General features: G+C 48.1%; 1 non-coding gene across 1 annotated transcript; it reads left to right on the top strand.

Annotated features, from left to right (window-relative positions):
* Positions 1-20,922: 20,922 nt before the first annotated feature.
* On the top strand, positions 20,923-21,026 carry LOC117063112. Its single transcript, XR_004428735.1, has one exon. It is a non-coding gene; the product is annotated as a U6 spliceosomal RNA (small nuclear RNA).
* The last annotated feature ends 842 nt before the right edge of the window (positions 21,027-21,868 follow it).

Raw genomic sequence — 21,868 nt, 5'->3', positions numbered from 1 at the left:
TACTACGACAAGGAAAGCTGCAGCAAGGATTCTTTGCCTTCTGCCTCATGCACACATGACTGTTTCTCCGTAGATACACTAAGTAGATTTGCTGGATCATAAGGGAAGTACACTTGAAGTTTTAGTAGCTTCTATCAAATTGCCCTCCAAAGTGACTTCACCAATTGATACTCCCATCAGCAGAATATGAGACTACTGCCCACATCTTCACCCACCCTACATTCAATCAAACTTACTATTTTGCTTGTCTGGTAGAATAAAAAATGGTCTTCCATTATTTTAATTTACATTTCCTTTATTATCAGGGATATTGCAGCTTCCCATAGATTTTTGGCCATTTGAATCTCTCCTCTCGTGATTTTTCCCTTCGTATTCTTTTCCTGTTTTCTTGAGCATTGTTTACTTTTTCATATTGACTTATAGCAGATTTTTACATATTTTGAATATTATTTGTATATTGTAATTATTACAATTTTTTTAGTTGGTTGCTAATTTTCAATTTTGTTGATGGTGTCTTTTTTTTCTTAAGAGACAGGGTCTCACTCTGTCACCTAGGCTGGAGTGCAGTGGTGCAATCATAGCTTACTATAGCCTCAAACTCTTGGGCTCAAGTGATCCTCCTGCCTCAGCCTCTCAAGTAGCTGGAACCACATGTGTGCACCACCACACCTGGCTATTTTTTTTTTTTGTAGAGACAGGGTCTCACTCTATTGACCAGGCTGGTCTCCAACTGCTGGACTCAAGCAATCCTCCCCGCTTGGCTTCCTAAAGTGCTGGGATTACAGATGTGAGCCACTGCACTGGGTCATGTTGGTGGTATCCTTTTATGTAGTTAAATTTATTGATATCTTCCTTAATGCTTTTATATTAACTGCCTTATTGCACAAGCTTTCCCCATCGCTAATTCATAAAAATAATATCCTATATTTTCTTCTAATTCTTTTGTAGTTTTTTAAAATAAACTTTTAATTTTGAGATAATTGTAGATTCACATGGAGTTGTAACAAGTAATATAGAGAGATCCATGTTCCCTTTACCCAGTTTCCCCCAATGGTAGCATCTTGGAATATCACAACTAGGACACTGACATTGGACTTGACATTGATACAGTCAAGATACAGAATGATTTTCCCACCACAAAGAGCCCTTGTGTTGCCCTTTTAGAGCCACACCCACTTCCCTTTCCCCACTCCCCCACCCACTGCCACCCCCTCTTTAATTCTGGCAACCACTAGTCTGTTCTCCATTTCTATGATTTTGTCATTTCAAGAATGTCGTATAAAAGGAATCAACTGTATGGGACCTTTGAGATTGACATTTTTTTCAGCCAACATAATGCCCTGAATATTTATTCAAGTGGTTTTGTGTATCGATAGCTTGTTCCCTTTTATTGCTGAGAAGTAATCCGCGGTGTGGTTGCACTCCATTTGCTTAACCATTCATTGAAGGATATCTGGGTTGTTTCCAGTTTGCAGATATTTTTGTACAAGATTTTGTGTGAACTTAAGTTTTCATTTCTCTGGGATAAATATTGAAAAGTACAATTAAGACTTGTGATAGTTGCACACTTAGTTTTTTAAGAAACTTCCAAATGATTTTCCAGTGGCTATGCCATTTTACATTCCCATCTGCAAAATATAAGTGATCCATTTCTTCGTATCCTGGTCAGCATTTGATGTTGTCACTATTTTTTATTTTAGCCATTTTGATAGATGTGTGGTAAAATCTCATGTGATAGTCTTGGCACTTTCCTAATGGCGAAGGATGTTGACCATCTTTTCATGTGCTTATAACCAGAAGTACACCATTTTTGACTAAATGTCTGTTCAAGTCTTTTGCCCATTTTTGAATTTGATTCTTTGTTTTTTATTGTTCAGTTTTGAGAGAAATTTATGTATTCGAGGTGCTAGTCCTTTGTGTTTTGCAAATATCTTCTCCCAATCTTTGGATTGTCTTTTCATTCTCTGTACAAGGTCTTTCACAAAGCAAAAGTTTTCAGTTTTGATGAAGCCCAATTTATTTATGTTCCTTTTATGGATAATACTTTTGGTGTCAAGGCTGAGAACTCTGTCTAGCCCAAAACCACAAAAATATTTCTCACATGTATTTTCTTCCTAAAAGTTTTGTAGTTTTAGGTTTCACATTTATGTTTGTGATTCATTTTGAGTTAATTTTTGTATACAGCCCGGAGTCTAGGTCAAGGTTCACTTTTTTACCTATGGATGTTCAATGGTTCCAGGACCATTTGTTTACAAGGCTATCCTTCAGCCATTGGATTGCATTTGCGTCTTTTTTGAAATTCAGTTGGGCATATCTGTGTAGGTCTATTTCTGGGTTTTCCATCCTCTACCATTGATTTATGCTTCCATCCCTCCACAATACCACACAGTCCTAATTATCATAGCTATATAACATCTTGGAATTGAGTAGGCTAATTCCCACTTAGTTCTTCTTTTTCCTTTTTTTTTTTTTTTTTTTTTTTTTGAGACGGAGTCTTGCTCTGCCACCCAGGCTGGAGTGCAGTGGCCGGATCTCAGCTCACTGCAAGCTCCGCCTCCCGGGTTTACGCCATTCTCCTGCCTCAGCCTCCCGAGTAGCTGGGACTACAGGCGCCCGCCATCTCACCCGGCTAGTTTTTTTTTGTATTTTTAAGTAGAGACAGGGTTTCACCGTATTAGCCAGGATGGTCTCGATCTCCTGACCTCGTGATCCGCCCGTCTCGGCCTCCCAAAGTGCTGGGATTACAGGCTTGAGCCACCGCGCCCGGCCAGTTCTTCTTTTTCAAAAATATATGTATATTATTTACTTCATATGCTTTGTCTATCACAGAACCACAAAAACAATCTCCTACATTTTATCCTAATTCTTTTGCAGTTTAAAAAAACATATTTAGTTCTTTAAGTAACCTGGAGTTTATTATTATGACTGGTGTGAAGTAGAAATTAAACTTGATTTTCATTTTTTGCAGTTGTTTCTCCTAAAATTTTTAATTGAATGTTTTGTCACTCGTCTGAAATACCAACTGTATCGTACACTTAGTTTCTACATATTCGAGAGTCTGTTCGTGCACTCACTATCCTATTCCTTTGGTCTATTTGTCTGTTTATTCCTTTTTTTTTTTTTTTTTTTTTGAGACAGAGTCTGGCTCTGTCGCCCAGGCTGGAGTGCGGTGGCCGGATCTCAGCTCACTGCAAGCTCCACCTCCCGGGTTTACGCCATTCTCCTGCCTCAGCCTCTCAAGTAGCTGGGACTACAGGCGCCCGCCTCGTCGCCCGGCTAGTGTTTTGTCTTCTTTAGTAGAGACGGGGTTTCACCGTATTAGCCAGGGTGGTCTTGATCTCCTGACCTTGTGATCCGCCCGTCTCGGCCTCCCAAAGTGCTGGGATTACAGGCTTGAGCCACCGCGCCCGGCCCCTTTATTATTTTTAATTCTATAACTTAAAAACATGTTTTGTTAAAGTAAATTAAAATGGAGACCAGATCTGAAGAATCCCTACATAGACAAAGGCAGTTAGGATAAGTGACCTTAACCTTGCTTGATTTGTAAACATGAGTGAAACTTAACCTGGGCCATTTCTTGTAAATGCTTTTTTGTTTTGTTTTGTTTTGTTTTGTTTTTGAGACAGGATCTTGCTCTGTTGCCCAGGCTGGAGTATAGTAGTGCCATCTTGGCTCACTGCAGCCTCGATCTCATGGGTTCAAGCAATCATCCTGCCTCAGCCTCCTGAAGTGCTGGGATTACAGGTGTGAACCACTATGCCTGGCCCCAAATGCCTCTGTTAAAGAAAAATAGAATTTAAGCTCAACCAATCAGAAGCAGCCAACAAACTTATGTAACTAGAAGCAGTTTCCAACAGGGTAAGCCAAAGAAGGCAAGTGTATAACTACAACCAATTTTTTTTTTTTTTGCTTTACTTCCCTTTTCATCCTATAAAAGCCTCCCTCTTATATTACCTCAGTGAAAACTTCCCAACCACTTCTGGTTTGGAACCCAATTCATAAATCCCTGTCTGCTCAAATAAACGTATCGACATTTTGTTGTGCCTCAATTTATCTTTTTAATAGTTTTTTTTTTTTTTTTTTTAACAGAATCTTGCTCTGTCACCCAGGCTGGAGTGCATGGCGGCATCTTGGGTCACTGCAACCTGGGTTTAAGTGATTCTCGTACCTCAGCTTCCCAAGTAACTGGGATTACAGGTGCACACCTCCATGCCTGGTTAATTTTCTGTATTTCTTGTAGAGACGGGGTTTTGCTGTGTTGGCCAGGATGGTCTCACACTCCTGGCCTCAAGTGATCTGCCCACCTTGGCCTCCCAAAGTGCTGGGATTACAGGTGGGGGCCACCGTGCCTGACCACAGTCTTAATAGTTTTGATATCTGGCAGGATAAGTTCCCCTTTACTGTTCTTCCTTTTCAAAGGTCTTTTCTTATGCATTTTTCTTCCATGTGAATATAATCATCACCTTGTCTATTTTAATGAAGAATTCCAGTGAGATGGTTGTTGGGATTGCACCAAATTTATAGATAATTTTATAAGAGATATTTGTAAAATATTGAAATTTCCCAGTGTAGTAGAATATATATCTCCCTTTATTTAGGTCTTCTTTCATGTTCATCATTACGTTTTATTGTTTTCTTCGTAAGTTTCTTCCATTTCTTTTCAGGACTGGTACTAAATATTTTGTGAATTTTAATTGTGCTGTACAGACAAGTTGTTAACATATAATATCAAGTGGTCACTATCATATAGGAACATAGCCTTTCACCTAGCTGTTCCCATGAGATACTCAGGAACCCTCTGTGGTAAGCAATGTTTGAACCATCTTATGGAAGAAGAGACTGAAGCTCAGAGAAGGAAGTCTGGGGCCAAATGCAGGCCCCCCGGCTCTAAGTGCCAGGCACAGAAAGCTTCCACTCCAGGGAAGGCTCTGGAGTGTGAAGACAGTGGAGCTGCAGGGTCTCCCTTTGGCTTACAGAGTGTGGACCGAGCAGACAGTTCATGGCCTCCCAGCGAGACTCCAGGAAGACCTAACTACAGCCCCATTTTTCCTGCTGCTTCACCTTTGTTTTTCACAGGCGAGGTCTGCCTTTCTCTTCTGGGGGACAAGTGCCTGACTCTGTGACCAAGGCAGAGCCCAACTTGGTAAATGGATGCTATGGTCATTAAAAGATTAGAGGATCATTAAACCCTAGGTTTGGTGATGGGGGTCAGGTGGCTGAGCACTCCCTGAGGACAAGATGAGAGATTCGTATGGAGGAGACAGGTTAGAACCAGATTCCTGGCTTGGGCAGCAAAGGGGTTGAGGAATGAAGGAGACCAGGGCGAGTGATGACACCCTGTACAGGGAGGCAGGCCAGAGAGCAGAAACTGAGAGGTCTGGCCAGTGGTTTGGGAGGCACATGAGGTGCGGTGCGGAGTGGGATGGTCTGGGAGTCTGAGGAGCAAGAGAGCTGTAGATCACATCTGTGGGTTAGAAGTGAGCTGGGGGAGCTTAATCATGTGTGTGATCCTTGGCTTCTGTTTATTTCCTTGCTTATCTCACTCAGGATTCATCATGGTGTCAGTAAGAGACCTAGTCTGTGTCAGGAGGCCAAGCGAGGCAGGATGGGTACCCTGGGGCTAGCATCTTGCAGAGGTGTCAGTGGGAAGCAGAATGAGAGAGTTCCTCAGAAAGGAGACTTGAGGCTGGAATCCCACCTACTCTTCCTTGCCTGAAATGCTGATTTCAGTTGCACCATGCAAATTCAGGGTTTGCTACTAATGAAGTTGATTTAGCTTCTTAGCTTTGTGATCATAGTTATTTTCCCATCTGTAAAATATGGATAATAATTCTACCCAATTCCCTAAATTGTAGAATGCTCATCACTGGAGATTCGGGGTGGTAGAATAGATTATTTTATGCCAGTACGTGGCCATACCTTTAAACAAGATAAATAACACAGTGAGAAATACATCTCTTTTTTCTTTTCCCCCAAATTTGCCTGATGACGTAAGGAGAAAGTCTCCTCCTCAGAATGCCTCAGCCTCAAAAAGGGTATCCAAAAGGCAATGCAATGATAACATCGTACTGAATTTTGCAGATATTCATGACAAGTGATAATGAATATAAAACTTCCTTTAAAGGTTAAGTGGGTTTGAGCTGTACACGGTGACTCACGCCTGTAATCCCAGCACTTTGGGAGGCCAAGGCAGGCAGATCACTTGAGGTCAGGAGTTGGAGACCAGCCTGGCCAATGTGATGAAACCTTGTCTATACTAAAAATACAAAAATTAGCTGGGCGTGGTGGTACGCGTGCCACGAGAATTGCTTGAACCCAGGAGGCAGAGCCTGCAGTGAGCCGACATTGCACCACTGCACTCCAGCCTGGGTGACAGAGTGAGACTCCGTCTTAAAAAAAAAAAAAAAAAAAAAGGTGAGTGGATTTAAGCTTTTCTAAAGGTAATTGATTTAAAAGAAAATTGATTTAAAGAAAAGAAATAAGAAATTGTACAGGTGGTGTGCAAAAGACAAGGCAGAAATCTTTTTTTTTTTTTTTTTTCGAGACGGAGTCTTGCTCTCTCGCCCAGGCTGGAGTACAGTGGCCGGACCTCAGCTCACTGCAAGCTCCGCCTCCCGGGTTTACGCCTTTCTCCTGCCTCAGCCTCCCGAGTAGCTGGGACTACAGGCGCCCGCCACCTCGCCCGGCTAGTTTTTTGTATTTTTTAGTAGAGACGGGGTTTCACTGTGTTAGCCAGGATGGTCTCGATCTCCTGACCTCGTGATCCGCCCGTCTCGGCCTCCCAGAGTGCTGGGATTACAGGCTTGAGCCACCGCGCCTGGCCAAGGCAGAAATCTTAAATGTGGTAAGCAAAGGATCCAAGTTTGGGGTGCGGGGTAGTGGTGTGGGGAGGTGTAAATGGAAATAACACATTCAGAGACTCAGCCCAGTACCTGGAACATAGAAAGGGCTCTCTCAATGATGCATGACAATAACTGTCGTTTCCCTTCAAGTGAAGTTTGCCAGATTCAGCAAATAAAATCAGTGCACTCCCAGTTTAATTTGAATTTCAGATAAACAATAGGATTTTTTAAGTATAAGTATGTCCCATGCAATATTGGGAACATACTCATCCTTTAAAAAGTATTTATTATTTGATTAAAATTTAAATGGAACCGAGTGACCTGTGTTTTATCAGGCAGCCCTACTTCCCATGCCTTCCCTGGAATGCGGGTGAATTGGACATGGCTTAGAGACCCTGGGATGTCACTCGGGCTGCCTGTCCCCCACCAGAGACTTGGGCAGAAGATGATCAGGGGATGTGGAAGTTCCTGAGGAGGCCACAGCATGCCGAGAGCAGCCTCCAGCCGGGACACTAGACACCCCTGCCCTCCCCACAACCCTGGCTTGGCCATTTGACTCTCCGGTTTCCTGTGTCCTGTCTTCCACCTGGCTGTGATGAGGAGGGCACTAGCGTGGCCTGGGAGGGAAGTGTATTACAGACATAGAGAGGAGCTAGGAACACTCAGGAATCCGCTACGTGATGTTCAAGGCTTTCCACAGGGACCTGAGCCCAGAGACACTCAGTGGAAGAGGTTTTACGAGTATCAAGCTGAACTCGGCCCTCCTCTCCACCTCCCTCTCCCGTCTGCACTGAGCCAGGCAAGGAAACCTCTTCCATCCATAGAAGGGCGGGAGCTTGGCCTACAAAGGGGACTCAGGCTTTCACTTTTCCTTTCATTACCCTCCCTGGCCATGCTGAGCAGAGGTCCTCTGCCAGGCCACAGCGGCAGATGTCCTGGTCCTTCTCAAGGATCCATCCCCACATACTCACACACACCACACTCACAACACACACACACCACACCACCACACTCACCAAACACACACACACACTCACCAAACACACACACACACCACACACCACACACACACCACACACCACACCACACTCACACACATACACCACACACTACACATACACCACACACACCACCACCACACACCACACTCACCACACACACACCATACACACCACACACACTACACACAGCCACACACACCACACTCACCACACACATCACACTCACAACACACACCACACTCATACACACCACACTCATACACACCACATCACAACACACACACCACACACACCACACTCACAGCACCACACACACCACACTCACCACACACCACACCACACACCACCCACACACCACACTCACCAAACACACACCACACACCACACCCAACCACATACACACCACACACTCACACACACCACACACACCATACACACACCACACACTACACATACACACCACACACACTCACAACATACACAACACACCACCCACACACCACACTCACCAAACATACACCACACACACTACACACACGCCACACACACCACACTCACCACACACATCACACACCACACTCACAACACACACACCACACTCATACACACCACACTCACCACACACATCACACACCACACTCACAACACACACCACACCACACCACACCACCACACTCACCACACACCACAATCACAACACACACACCACACCACACTCACACACATACACCACACACACTACACATACACACCACACACACACGCCCCACACTCACCACACACCACAATCACAACACACGCCACACACACCACACTCACACACATACACCACACACACACACACCCCACACTCACCACACACCACAATCACAACACACACACCACACGCCACACATACACACCACACACACCATACACACACACCACACTCACCACACACACAACCGCATACACACTGCACACACCACACTCACAACACACACCACACACCACACACAACCACATATACACCACACACACACCACACTCACAGCACACACACTACAGACACAGCACACTCACCACACACCACACACACACATATACACCACACACACTCACTACATACACCACACACCACCCACACACCACACTCACCAAACATACACCACACACACTACACACACGCCACACACACCACACTCACCACACACATCACACTCACAACACACACCACACTCATACACACCACACTCATACACACCACAATCACAACACACACACCACACACACCACACTCACAGCACACACACCACACTCACCACACACCACACACCACACCACCCACACACCACACTCACCAAACACACACCACACACCACACCCAACCACATACACACCACACACTACACACACTACACACCATACACACACCACACACTACACATACACACCACACACACTCACAACATACACAACACACCACCCACACACCACACTCACCAAACATACACCACACACACTACACACACGCCACACACACACCACACCACCACACACATCACACACCACACTCACACACACACCACACGCCACACATACACACCACACACACCACCACACACATCACACACCACACTCACAACACACACACCACACTCATACACACCACACTCACCACACACCACAATCACAACACACACACCACACTCACCACACACATCACACACCACACTCACAACACATACACCACACACACACGCCCCACACTCACCACACACCACAATCACAACACACACGCCACACACACCACACTCACAACACATACACCACACACACACACACCCCACACTCACCACACACCACAATCACAACACACACACCACACGCCACACATACACACCACACACACCATACACACACACCACACTCACCACACACACAACCGCATACACACTGCACACACCACACTCACAACACACACCACACACCACACACAACCACATATACACCACACACACACCACACTCACAGCACACACACTACAGACACAGCACACTCACCACACACCACACACAACCACATATACACCACACATACCATATGCACACACCACACCACACACCACACTCACCACACACATCACCCTCACCACACACTCCCACCACATACACACTACATTCACAACACACACTCATACCATACTCACAACACTGACATCACGCACACACCACGCTCACCACACACACCATCCTCACCACACACTCCCACCACATACACACTACATTCACAACACACACTCATACCATACCCACAACACTGACATCACGCACACACCATGCTCACCACACACTTGCACCATATACACACCAGACTCACAACACACAACACACTTCCCAAACACAACACACACACTATACTCACAACACACACTGACACCATACACATATCACACTCACAACACACACCATGCTCACAACACATAAAACAACACACACTCACACCACAGACATGCCACACAACATACCCTCATGGCACACTCACTACACACAACTCACACCCTACCACACTCACAACACACAACACACACTCGTTCTATACTCAATATGCACTGACACCACACACACACCATACTCACCACACACTCACATCACATACACACCACACATAACACACATCACAGACTCATACCACACAATACACACTTACAACACACAACAGCCACTCACACGACACACCACATACATATACCACAGTCAGCACACTCACACCACACACAAACTCAAACACACATCACACACACTGCACATTCATACCACACTCACACAAAACACACAGCACACTCATACCACACCCACACCACACACACCACACTCAATACACGCACCACATCCACATCATACTCACAACACACAACACACTCATACCTCCCTTACAACATGGATTCACAACACACACAACACACCACATACAGCACAGACACTACACACACCCACACTCACCACACACAACACACTCAAGACACACACACTGTACACATACACAGCACACACATACATGTATCCACGTTCACACCACACACATCACACAAGCATACACCCACACCACACCACAGACATGCACACATATAGTACACCCCACATACCCACACCATATACACACGCCACATGCATATACAACACACACACCACACATATGCACCACACATAGATACACACTCACAACACACACACACACCTTGTCAGCTTCAGCAAAGCATGACTGACCCCTTCCACTTGCTAACTCAGCTCTTTTCAGGGGATGGGGATCTTCAACCCAAGACTTCAGAGGACTTCAAGCAATGCTCCCTGTCTCTGAGCCGAGAGGCCAAGCAGGAGCACGTGGTCATAACAGCACCGGCCTGTGTGCTCAGCTCCCCTCCCCCGCCCCATGCCGCTGTGTCTCTGTGCTCTATGGTAGAACCCACTTCAACTCTCCCCATCTCCTGGGGCTGACCCTGCCTGCCAGGGACACTGTGAGGGAGCAGGGTTTAAATGAGACGCACTCTCATTTAAATTAGACAGCAGGAGCCTGTCACAATCTAGGGAGAAAGGCCTCAGAAATCTGTGGATGCTCATGTCTGGAAAAGGGCGGCTGTGGTTCATACCAAACCAAGAAGAAAGAGATTCACGAGCCCCGCCTGCCCCATGGCATTGATCAGCCCCGTTACTCACATCCATAGAGTAGGGTGACACAGCCACTGTCTAATGCTTACTCATGCACTGCCTTCTAGCCTGGGTGTCTGGTGTGTGTATGTGTGTGTGTGTGTGTGTGTCCTTCCTGGATAGACTGAAATCCCTCTATAGCAGAGAGACCTCTCCTTCCTCAGTGGCCTCACAGAGATACAATAGGTGCATAATAATTACTACCTGCCCTGCTCAGAGCTTCTGAGCATTCCAGCGTGTGTGTGTGTGTGTACAAGGTAGTCTAGCTCCCATATTTGCTCTTAATGGTGTTATAATTTTTTTTTTTTTTTTGAGAGGGAGTCTTGCTTTGTCACCCAGGCTGGATTGCAGTGGTGTGACCATAACTCATTACAGCATAACTGTATGACTCCAGGACATAACTCCATACTCCTGGGCTCAAGCCATGCTCCACCTCAGCCTCGCAAGCAGCTGGTACTACAGGGGTGCGCCACCACCCCTGGCCTGTGTTACTACCACTGCACACCTTCCTCTCAGTCTTTCAGGCACAGACAGAGAGCCCTGAAGCAACCACAGACAGTCCTTTATTCCAGGGTCATGTCTCCCAGTCCACTGGAAGCCTCAGTAGAAGCAGGTCCCCTGTGCCTCCTCCACGCCATTCCTCTTACCCCCTTGTCCCCAGATGTCCTCACAGGGACCCATTCTTGAGATTACAGGGGAGCAAGCCTCCCACTCAGGCCTCCCTCTGTATCCAGGCGTGGCCACTCAGGCCTTCTGCTCCTCTTCTTCAGGCCCTGCCTTGGCTGTTATGTCCTATCCATCCTCTCTCTGACTCTGCCCAGAGAATGAGGGGGTCTGACTTCAGATTTCACAGACAGAAGCTATCCCAGGAATGTGTCCATCACATCGGCCAGTCGGCCCCTGTCAGCATGAGGCCAGCGCGGAATGAGGCTGAGTCTCTGTCTCTTCACTTGGAGTCCAATGCCCATCCGTGGCCATCACTGTGTGCCAAGGATATAGGGGTTGGCCAGGCCCAGAAAAGGGGATGTGGGCAGTGTGGGAAGAAAGAAAAAAGCCCTCCAAATACTTGAAGATGGACACAGTGGGCTCCATGAGCCAGCCACAGCTCACCTTGCTGTCTTTACCTTTCCCAACTTGGTGGGTAGGGTGGGGGGCCCTGAGCACTGCACAGGAGGGAGGGTGCTGCAGGGCCACCACAGCTGTGAGCGGCATTTGGCTGAGGGGTAAACCCTCCCCAGCCAAGAACACCTCCCCTGGAACCTCCCCTCCCTGAAAGCTTAGTGGCAATTCCAGCAACACGGGGATCAGGCAGTGCTGGACTGGGGCGAACAAACAGAGTCTCCTCCATGGGAGTCGTTTCCCCTAATCCCCGCTCGAACAAAGGCCTGAGATAGCGGTCTGCCGGTCCACACACTTGTGGAACACCACCCTCCTTGCTCTCATGCTTTCTCTCAGACTAAAAGGCCCCAGAGAGAAGCCCCATTGAGGCAGCCCAGCCCGCACCTCTGCTGCAGGACGCTGGACCATACCCGCCGCCCCATGATGTGGTCCCGTCTCCAGTGCACGGGGCTTCAGGTCCCTCCCTGCATGGCATGGACAGTTCTGAAGGATGGCTGTTACACGCAGCACGGGGTCACCCTGCTGCCCGTCAGGGAGCTCTGACATCAGGAGTCAAGACATCTTTTTGAGATGAGTTGGGGGCATGGGAAGGGCGTTTGGACGTTAAAGTCGTGGTCTCCAAAGTGGGGACTGACCCAGCTGCTGGGCCTCCCTCCAGCAGCTCAGCCCTGGGTGGACAGGCTGCTCTTATGATGATGTTAACTTTTTATAGATATTCCTCCTGCAGCAAGTTAAATTGCATCTGCTCGGGCAGACATCCAGGCCAAGGGCAGGCGGATGGAGCGGCCGGGCCCCGAGGCTCTGGCGGGCAGGCTTTCCTGCCGTAAAGCTCCGTGTCTGATAGGAAATCCAGGCTGGGGTGTGGGCGCAGGGCAGCCTGGGTTGCTTCCTGAGGGTCTAAGAGCCTCAGACGACTCATCATTTTCTTCTGCAGCCTCTTCATGTGGCTCTTAGTGCTGGGCCTGGGCAAACTTCCTTGTGTGAGAAGTCATGAGCGGGTAGAACATGCAGTCAGAGCTGTATGACCAGCCAGGGAGGGGGACCTCAGCCAGTCAGCTGTGGTGGGGCAGGGGATCGGGGGCCTGGCCCGGGTGGTGGGCAGGGGTCTGGCCCTGAGGAGCAGGGCCCCAGGAGTGGGACCCTCATCCCACAGGACCAGCAGCACTGGGCAAGTTATTGCCACAGGGATTTGGCCATGGAGTATGGGGTACAAACCAAAACAGGGATACCCCCAAACTCAGCCTGAGGTGACAGCACTGCCCTCTAGGCCTCCACTCCCCACAGGGAGAAGGGCTCCCACTCTGCTCCCTCTGATGCCTGCAGAACCACTTTTGATGGGCCACTTCACCTCCCAGCCACCCCGCCCTTGGTCCTGGGCATTGGCGACTCAGTAAGATGCACCAAGTTCAACTTTCAACACACATTTATTGGACACCTAACTCCCTGTAGGCTGTGTGTTAAGTTCTGGGGCTTCAAAATCTGCCGAATACAGTCCCTTCCCTGGAGGAGTGCCTGGGCTGTGAGGGAGCGAGAGCAGTAAATAGTCGGGGTGATTGCGCGATAACACAATGCACAGAGTGAGGCTGCGGACTGAAGAGAGGCCAGGCTCCAGGGCCTGCTGGGATCACTGCTATCCCAACCCAGCCTCGGCCCACTGCTCCCAGTTCCTCCTCATGCTCCCCACCTCTCCCTGGGATGCCTGTCATGGCCAACAGTCAACAGGAAAATGAACACCTCCCTTTCTGGTCTTCCCCCAAAGAGACTGGTTCTGGTCTGGGGACACATGCCCTCTCCAGGAAACCTGTGGACCCACTGGGCTGGCGCAAATAACCCTCTTCTCCAGAAAGCTCCTAGTAACTTAGATGGCTTAGTAACTAAGCAGAAGTCCCATCAGGTCCCAGTTACCCCATCACCTGGCCAATTTGCAGGTCCCGTACATTCAGTGCTGCTGAGTACCTGACATGTGAAAGTATTATACCAAGTGATGCTTACGACTTCCCTTGAAGGTAGGCAAGGTGCCCAGATATTAACCTAACCCTGCACAACAAACCACCCACATGTTTTTGTTTTGTTTAAAACAAAACAGCAGTATTTGTGTTGCTCATGAATATGCAAAGTGGGCAGGGCTGGGCGGGGCAGTTGTTTCTGCTCCACTTGGCTTCAGCTGGGGCAGCTTGGAGGCTGGAGGCTATCATCATCTGAAGCTGCTCATTCACTCACATGCCTGTGCCTGGGGTGGGAAGACCCGATGCAGGGGGCAGGCACAGCTGAGGTGCCTTACACAGCTCTGTCTATCTCCTTGCAGCCACGCCTCCCTCCAATATGGCGGTGTCAGGGTAGCTGGAACCTCTTACGTGGGCTCAGGGCTCGTGGGGTGTGCGTCCTGAGCAAGAGCAAGCCAGGCCGAAGCCGCATCCCCTTTTCTAACCTAGACTCTGGAGTCACGCAGCACCATTTCCGCCTCTATTAATTAGAAATGTCTCCTCAAACCTGGCCCATATTCAAGGAAGGACAATTAGATTCCATTTTTTCATGGAAAGAGTGTCAAAGGATATGTGAACACGATTGTGAACCTGTTTTTAAATCACCACTCAAGACAAGGTTGTTGCCTTATTTTAGAGAGCAAAAAATAAAGTGGCTTGTCCAGTTCATGCAGCAATTTAGAACTGATGAGAATTCTAAGCCACATCTCCCAGCTCCAAGGCCAAAGCCTCCTTCTAGTCACCATTTTGTGCAATGATAAAGGGATCAGAGTCCCTCGGAGCATCTGATGAAATCCATAGACAATTTTCCCGGAAAAAAATGCGCATGCATTAAATCTTGGGTCTATATGTGTGTGGGGGAGCAGAACAGTATAACCAAAAATATAAGGCTGCACTAACCAATTGTGAGCTCAGCCTGCCCCTGGCGCAGCCACCGCACTTAGGGCAGCCAGTGCGTGGTGCAGCTCAGCCTCGGGTTGGGAGAAGGACTTGCTGTGGGCAGTACCCTGGGGCTTGCTGTGGAAGTCCCATGCTGTGCTGTGTCAGCCAGCACCTCCCCGCAAACACACCATGTGCAGGAAAACAAGTGTTTCCTTCCTGCTCCTGACATGGGTGGACTCCAGGGTCCTGGATGGAGAGACCCAGAATCCAGACTTCCCTACAGCAGCCCCCAGCCTTCTCACAGCCCCAGGGACAGCTGGGCAGGGTCCCAGGGCAGCCACACAACAGAACAAGAGGCCCTGTGGGGCCCGTTAGTCTCTCTGCGTTTGACACAGTGAGGGATGGCGTGGTGGTCCCCACCCTGTTTTTCTTCTGCTCACACCTGAAGGAGGAACAGGTACATTGGAACTGCAGGAGGAAGAGGGTTTGGAAAAGTCCCTGGAGTGACTGTCATAAATAACTCCCACCTTATCCTTGCCCTCGAGAACCACACATATAGTAGATGACATAGAGGTGTTTAACAATTACATATAATTTAATTGTTATATTAAACAATTGTGTTTATCAGTTGGCTCAGAAAATCCCTTGAAAATAGGACAAGCTATTCTCATGGGTGTGTACAAGTTGTCTCTAGCACACCGCTGATTTAAACCCAGGACCTCTGACACCAAATGCAACCCCCATTGAACACAGCCAAAGGTACTAGAGCTCCACAGGCAGTCAGTAGTGGGGCTGAGGTCTAAAGCTAGTCTGACCCCAAAGCCAAGTTCTTTTTTTTTTTTTTTTTTTGAGACGGAATCTCGCTCTGTCGCCCGGGCTGGAGTGCAGTGGCCGGATCTCAGCTCACTGCAAGCTCTGCCTCCCGGATTCACGCCATTCTCCTACCTCAGCCTCCCGAGTAGCTGGGACTACAGGTGCCCGCCACCTCGCCCGGCTAGTTTTTTGTGTTTTTTAGTAGAGACGGGGTTTCACCGTGTTAGTCAGAATGGTCTCCATCTCCTGACCTCATGATCCACCCGTCTTGGCCTCCCAGAGTGCTGGGATTACAGGCTTGAGCCACCGCGCCCGGCCCAAAGCCAAGTTCTTAACCATTATCATTTGGATAATGATCTCCATTGGAGGGCCTGATGGGAGAAGAGGAGAAGCAAGGAAGTTGACCCAGAACGTCTGTGGGCTTTACTTCCCTGATCCCAGGCTACTGGAACAGATTGAGGGGGGATAGTACAGGGGGTCATTAAACCTCAGGCATAGTCGAGCATTGCTCCCTCACTGCAGAGGGGCAGACCTGCCCAGGGTCACACACAAAGCATGGGGCTATGCTCAGACTAGAACCTGGGTCTCCTCAGTCATCCCCAGGCCAAGGCATACCCTCAGCCCTGGTGACCTGTGCCCAGTGGAGACCAACAAACCAAAACCATTACTGCAGACAGGTGTGAGCTGGGAGGAAGTCCCGCAAGACAGAAAGGCTGACGCCTGCTGTAGCCCAGCCTAGGCCAGACCCTCTTGGGGGTGCTGTAGTTTTAGAGAGGAGGGCACCAATGAATCAAACAAGAGCCCTGCTCACAAGCCACACTGTCTGACACAGTTGCTGCTAGCCGCATTTGACAATTTATATTTAAATTCATTAAAATTAAGTGCAATGTAAAATTCAGTTCCTTAGTCACAATAGCCACATTTCAAGCGCTCAACAGCCGCCTTTGGTTAAAGGCTATTGTGTCAGATAGTGCAGATAAAGAACATTTTCATCAATGCAGAAAAATCTGCTGGACAGTACTGGCCCTAGAGGAAAGTCAGATAAAATGAAAAACAACAATTTTGCCCGCCGGAATGGAGCCAGTTGCCGAGGAGTGGTTCTTGGAGGAGGAAGGTCTTGAGGTTCCAACTCACAGGAGCCCTGCCCACCCCCAGGTCTGGGCCCTCCCTCTTCTCCCCTCCAAGCCCAGCCCCAGGCCTGAGCATGCTCTGGTTTCTTTCCGGCTGCTTGTGTGTGGCTGTCCTCCACCACCCTGGGTGGAGAATGGGGCCTGTGGGGACCTGCAGAGAGTTGCCCAGGAGCCAGCAGACGTGGGAGCAGCTGAACCTCCTCAGGCTGCCAGGGCCGCAGCCCACTTGCCCGCATCCCTAAGGCTCAGAAAAGGAGGGCTCTGGGGAGCTCCTGGGGGTTGGAAAGTCACAGCGATGGTGCAGGCAGGGGCGGGCGCTGTGTGTTTGTCTCTTGGCATCTTTGATGCGCCTCAGAACCTTTCATGTTGGAGGCTGTCCTCTGCCAAGGGCCCCATGTGCTGTTTGCTTTTTTCCTTTTATTCCTTTTATAATTCATTTCATTAAATTGGTTCTGTACAGGGCAAAAGAAGAGCCCAGCAGACAAGAAATGCTACTCAGGTTATAGGGGAAGAGAAGTGGGGGTGGGAGCTCCCTTCTTGCTGGGCGGGTGCAACTGAAAGCAAAGCACTGGCTCATACACCCACACTTCAAGGCTTCAGCTGCTCACACACTAACACCTCTTAGAATCTTTATAGAACCCATGCCTACTTCTTGTGGATGAACATGAAATCCTTATGCAATCTTAATGGAATTCGTATAGAAGCTTCATAGAATCCTCTTAGATGCCATATAAAAATCCTCATAGAATTCACCAGATTGCTCATAGAAGTCTAAATCCCCACTGCTGTACACACAACACACACATAACATACACTGCACTCCAGTGGAAATAGCAAATCACCTTGAACCCCATCTCCTTTCCTCAGAGAATGGCCACTTGACAGATCTATTTTGTAGATGGAGGGACTGGCGACATTGCCCAGGGTGAGATTGCAATGCAGCCTTTTGTGGCCTGACCCGGCCAGGCCTCTGTTAAGGCCCTTTAGTCTGCAAACCAGGTCCCTTGGGAAGAGGCGAATGATTTGCAAAAGGATCCCAGGGCTTCTGGGAAGAGAGGAGAAGCCAACCCCTGTGTGAAAATTCATCATGGTGGCCCCGGGTGCTCAACCCGCTGGGACGGAAGCCCCGTGATGCAGCAGGAATTGGTGTTAATGTGTCCCAGCACCTACTCCTGAGCCCGGCACACGTGGCAGATCCTCGATGAGTAAATGAGGGAAGGGACACTAGCAGGAAAGGACCCCCAGGGCCCTAACAAGCACGCAGCAGAGGACAGGGCACGCAGCAGGCCACCACAAGTCTGCGGCAGCTACTGGGCATTGCTGTGGGCTGGGTGGGGACCCAGACAAACGAGACCTCTCCGCGAGTGGATGGATGGCGGCCTGGCTAATGTGGGGAGAAAAGGGGTTCTGACAGCACGAGGGTGAGGTCCATCTGGCAGGCATCCTGGTGGCTGATGACCAGGAACTGCATGGCCAGTCTGCAGTTGGCCCCGGTCATGCAGGCTGAGACAGCTCCAAGGATTATATCCTTGCAGGGCCTGGAAAAGTTTTCCAGTTATTTGTTAGCTTCATGTCAAGTAGAATGGCTTTCTTTCATTCTTCAGAGTTGTACTCGGCCAGAAGTCCTCAAATTCAACCTTCAGGAGCTTTGTAGGGACTTAGAGACAGGAGTCACCCAGCAAACCTGACTGTGGAGTTTGGATTGTAAAGAGGAAAGAAATTCTGCCTCTTCCAGGCACAGAAGGCAGTTGATCCTTAGCGGGAGCCCTGGGCTCTGAGAAGCCCCTGGGGAAGCAGTGGAGCTGACATTCATCTAACAGGCTGAGCTCTGTGTGTCTGCCATCTGTCTGTGCGGGGATGATGGCACCTGCACTCCCAGCAGTTCTGTCTGCACACCGTGGTGGAGCCCCAGCTCTGTGCCCTGCCCTGGGCATGGCTGAGAATGGACAGGTGCCCTCTGCATTTGGGAGTTAGTAGTTTTAGCCAATTAGGAGCAAAGTATGCCCCAGATACATGTTTTAAAAAAGAAAGGTAAGAAGGAAGAGACCCCCTTCCCCTGCAAAAAAAAAAAAAAAAAATCAGTCCGGGTTGAGCCACTTCTAGCCCAGAACTCTTTTCACAGCAAACCCTAATATCCTACTTCTGCCAACATTCAAATTCAGGTAACTTAGAGGGACAGTTAAAATCCAAATGAACAAAAAATCCATGTCCAGGTTGCCCACCAGTGCCTCCAGCATGCACAGTGCCATGCCCCATGCAGCAATATCTGCGAGCAGCAGGGAGTGGTGGCAGTCACCAGATTCCTTGGGTGATGCAGTCACCAGCTGGAACCACATCAGCCGCAGGAGGATATCGGAGGAGACGGCAGGAGCAAGTTGGGGGCACACCACAGACGGCCTTGAGACTTGGGCTGAGTCAAGAATTTGTATTTAGCTGCTGGAAGCCTTTAGAGGCTTTGAGCAGGGGAATGACTTTTCAGACACGTGCATTAGAAAGGGTTATATTTAGGGAAAACAAATGCTCCATGTGCCTGGCTCAGTCCTGGTTTGCCTGGACAGTTCCAACTTGTGCCTGATTTTCCTAGTAAACTGATTGCCCATTACAGTCTCAAGAGTATCCTGGTTTTACCTACTGGATATTTTATGATATTAATGAATTATTTTTAATTTTTAAAGTATAATAATATTATAGTTACATTAAAAAAGAAAGAAAGAATTATGGGCCAGGCATGATGGTTTATGCCTGTAATCCCAGCACATTGGGAGGCCAAGGCGGGTGGATCACATGAGTCCAGGAGTATAAGACCAGCCTGGCCAACATGGCAAAACCCTGTCTCTACTAAAAAAATACAAAATTTAGCCAGGTAAGGTGGCACATGCCTGTAATCCCAGCTACTCGGGAGGCTGAGGCACAAGAATTGCTTGAATCCAGGAGGCAGAGGTTGCAGTGAGCCTAAATCATGCTACTGCACTGCAGCCTGGGGGACAGAGCAAGACTGTCTCAAAAAACAAACAAACAAAAAACAGTTCATGATAGTGCATGCCTGTAGTCCCAGCTACTCTGGAGGCTGAGGCAGGAGGATCACTTGAGCCCAGGAATTCTGGGCTGTAGTGCATTATGCCAATTGAGTGTACACACTAAGTTTGGCATCAATATGGTGAACTCTTGAGAGCAGGGGACCACCAGGTTGCCTAGGGAGGGGGAACCAGCCCAGGCTGGAAACGGAGCAAGTCAGAACTCCCGTGCTGATCAGTAGTGGGATTGCACCTGCTCTGGGTACCTTGCCCGGGCTGGATCGACTACTCTTACTGTGTTGCCCGGGCTGGAGTGCAGTGGGATTCAGGCTTCACTCCGTTGAGTGGAGCCACTGCACTCCAGCCCAGGCAACACAGTGAGACTTCATCTAAAACAAAAGGGTTCTTATCTTTTAAAGATGGATAGATTGATAGATAGATAGTTCAATCGATCTAGTGCTCACCCGGGCAGCACATACACTAAAATTGGAATGATACAGAGATTAGCATGGCACGGCACAAAGGATCACATGCAAATTTGTGAAGCATTCCATATTCTATGATAAATGTTTGAGAGATGAATATGTCAATTACCCTGATTTGATCAGTACACATTATATGCCTCTAACATCACTATATACCCCATAAATATGTACAATTATTATGTGCCAACTAAAAAATCTAAAAAATAAAGATATACACTTAGATATTTAGAGATGAATATTGTCTAGAACTTGCTTCAAACCAGGATACATGGGGTGGTGGTACATTGATGATACTAGTCTCTCTATTTTTGTATTTAGTTAACATTTTCTGATATGTAAGTTTAAGAAGAAAGTGTCCCAGAGTGGACAATAAATATGGTCACTCTAGTTCCATGGTTCTCAACCTGGAGAGATTTTGCCTCCAGGGAACAGTTGGCAAGGTATGGTGGCCTTTTGGTCATCACAACTTGGAGGCGGAGGGGGGTATGCTACTATTATCTATTGGATAAAGGCCAAGTATTAGTTTTTATTGCTAAAGGCTGCAATGCTCAGATTGCCGCCAACCCCAACAAAGAATTCTCTGGCTCAAAATGTCAATAGTGCCAAGGGTTACACCCCAGGTTAGTGTAATGTCTGTGACTTACTTTAAAGCTCCACTGTAGGAACAGAAGAGATAGTGTCTCTGTGTGTGAGCTGATTGTAATGTATGCTCTAGGGGTGATGAGTTAACACTTAAAGTAACTCACGCCCTAGAAGTAGCTAGCAAGAGCTTCAAATTTACTTATTTAAATCTTTTCCCCCAAATTAATTAACTAGCATAAACAATATCCAGGTAATTTGTTGTTGGTGAGGTAAGTGATGTTCGAGAACTATATTCAGCTGGAAAGATGGTTTAGGTACCTATGTCTTTGCTTGAA

This window comes from Trachypithecus francoisi, unplaced genomic scaffold (assembly GCF_009764315.1).
Source record: "Trachypithecus francoisi isolate TF-2019V2 unplaced genomic scaffold, Tfra_2.0 Lachesis_group17, whole genome shotgun sequence".
NCBI lineage: Eukaryota > Metazoa > Chordata > Mammalia > Primates > Cercopithecidae > Trachypithecus > Trachypithecus francoisi.
This window is presented reverse-complemented; position numbering and strand designations above follow the sequence as displayed.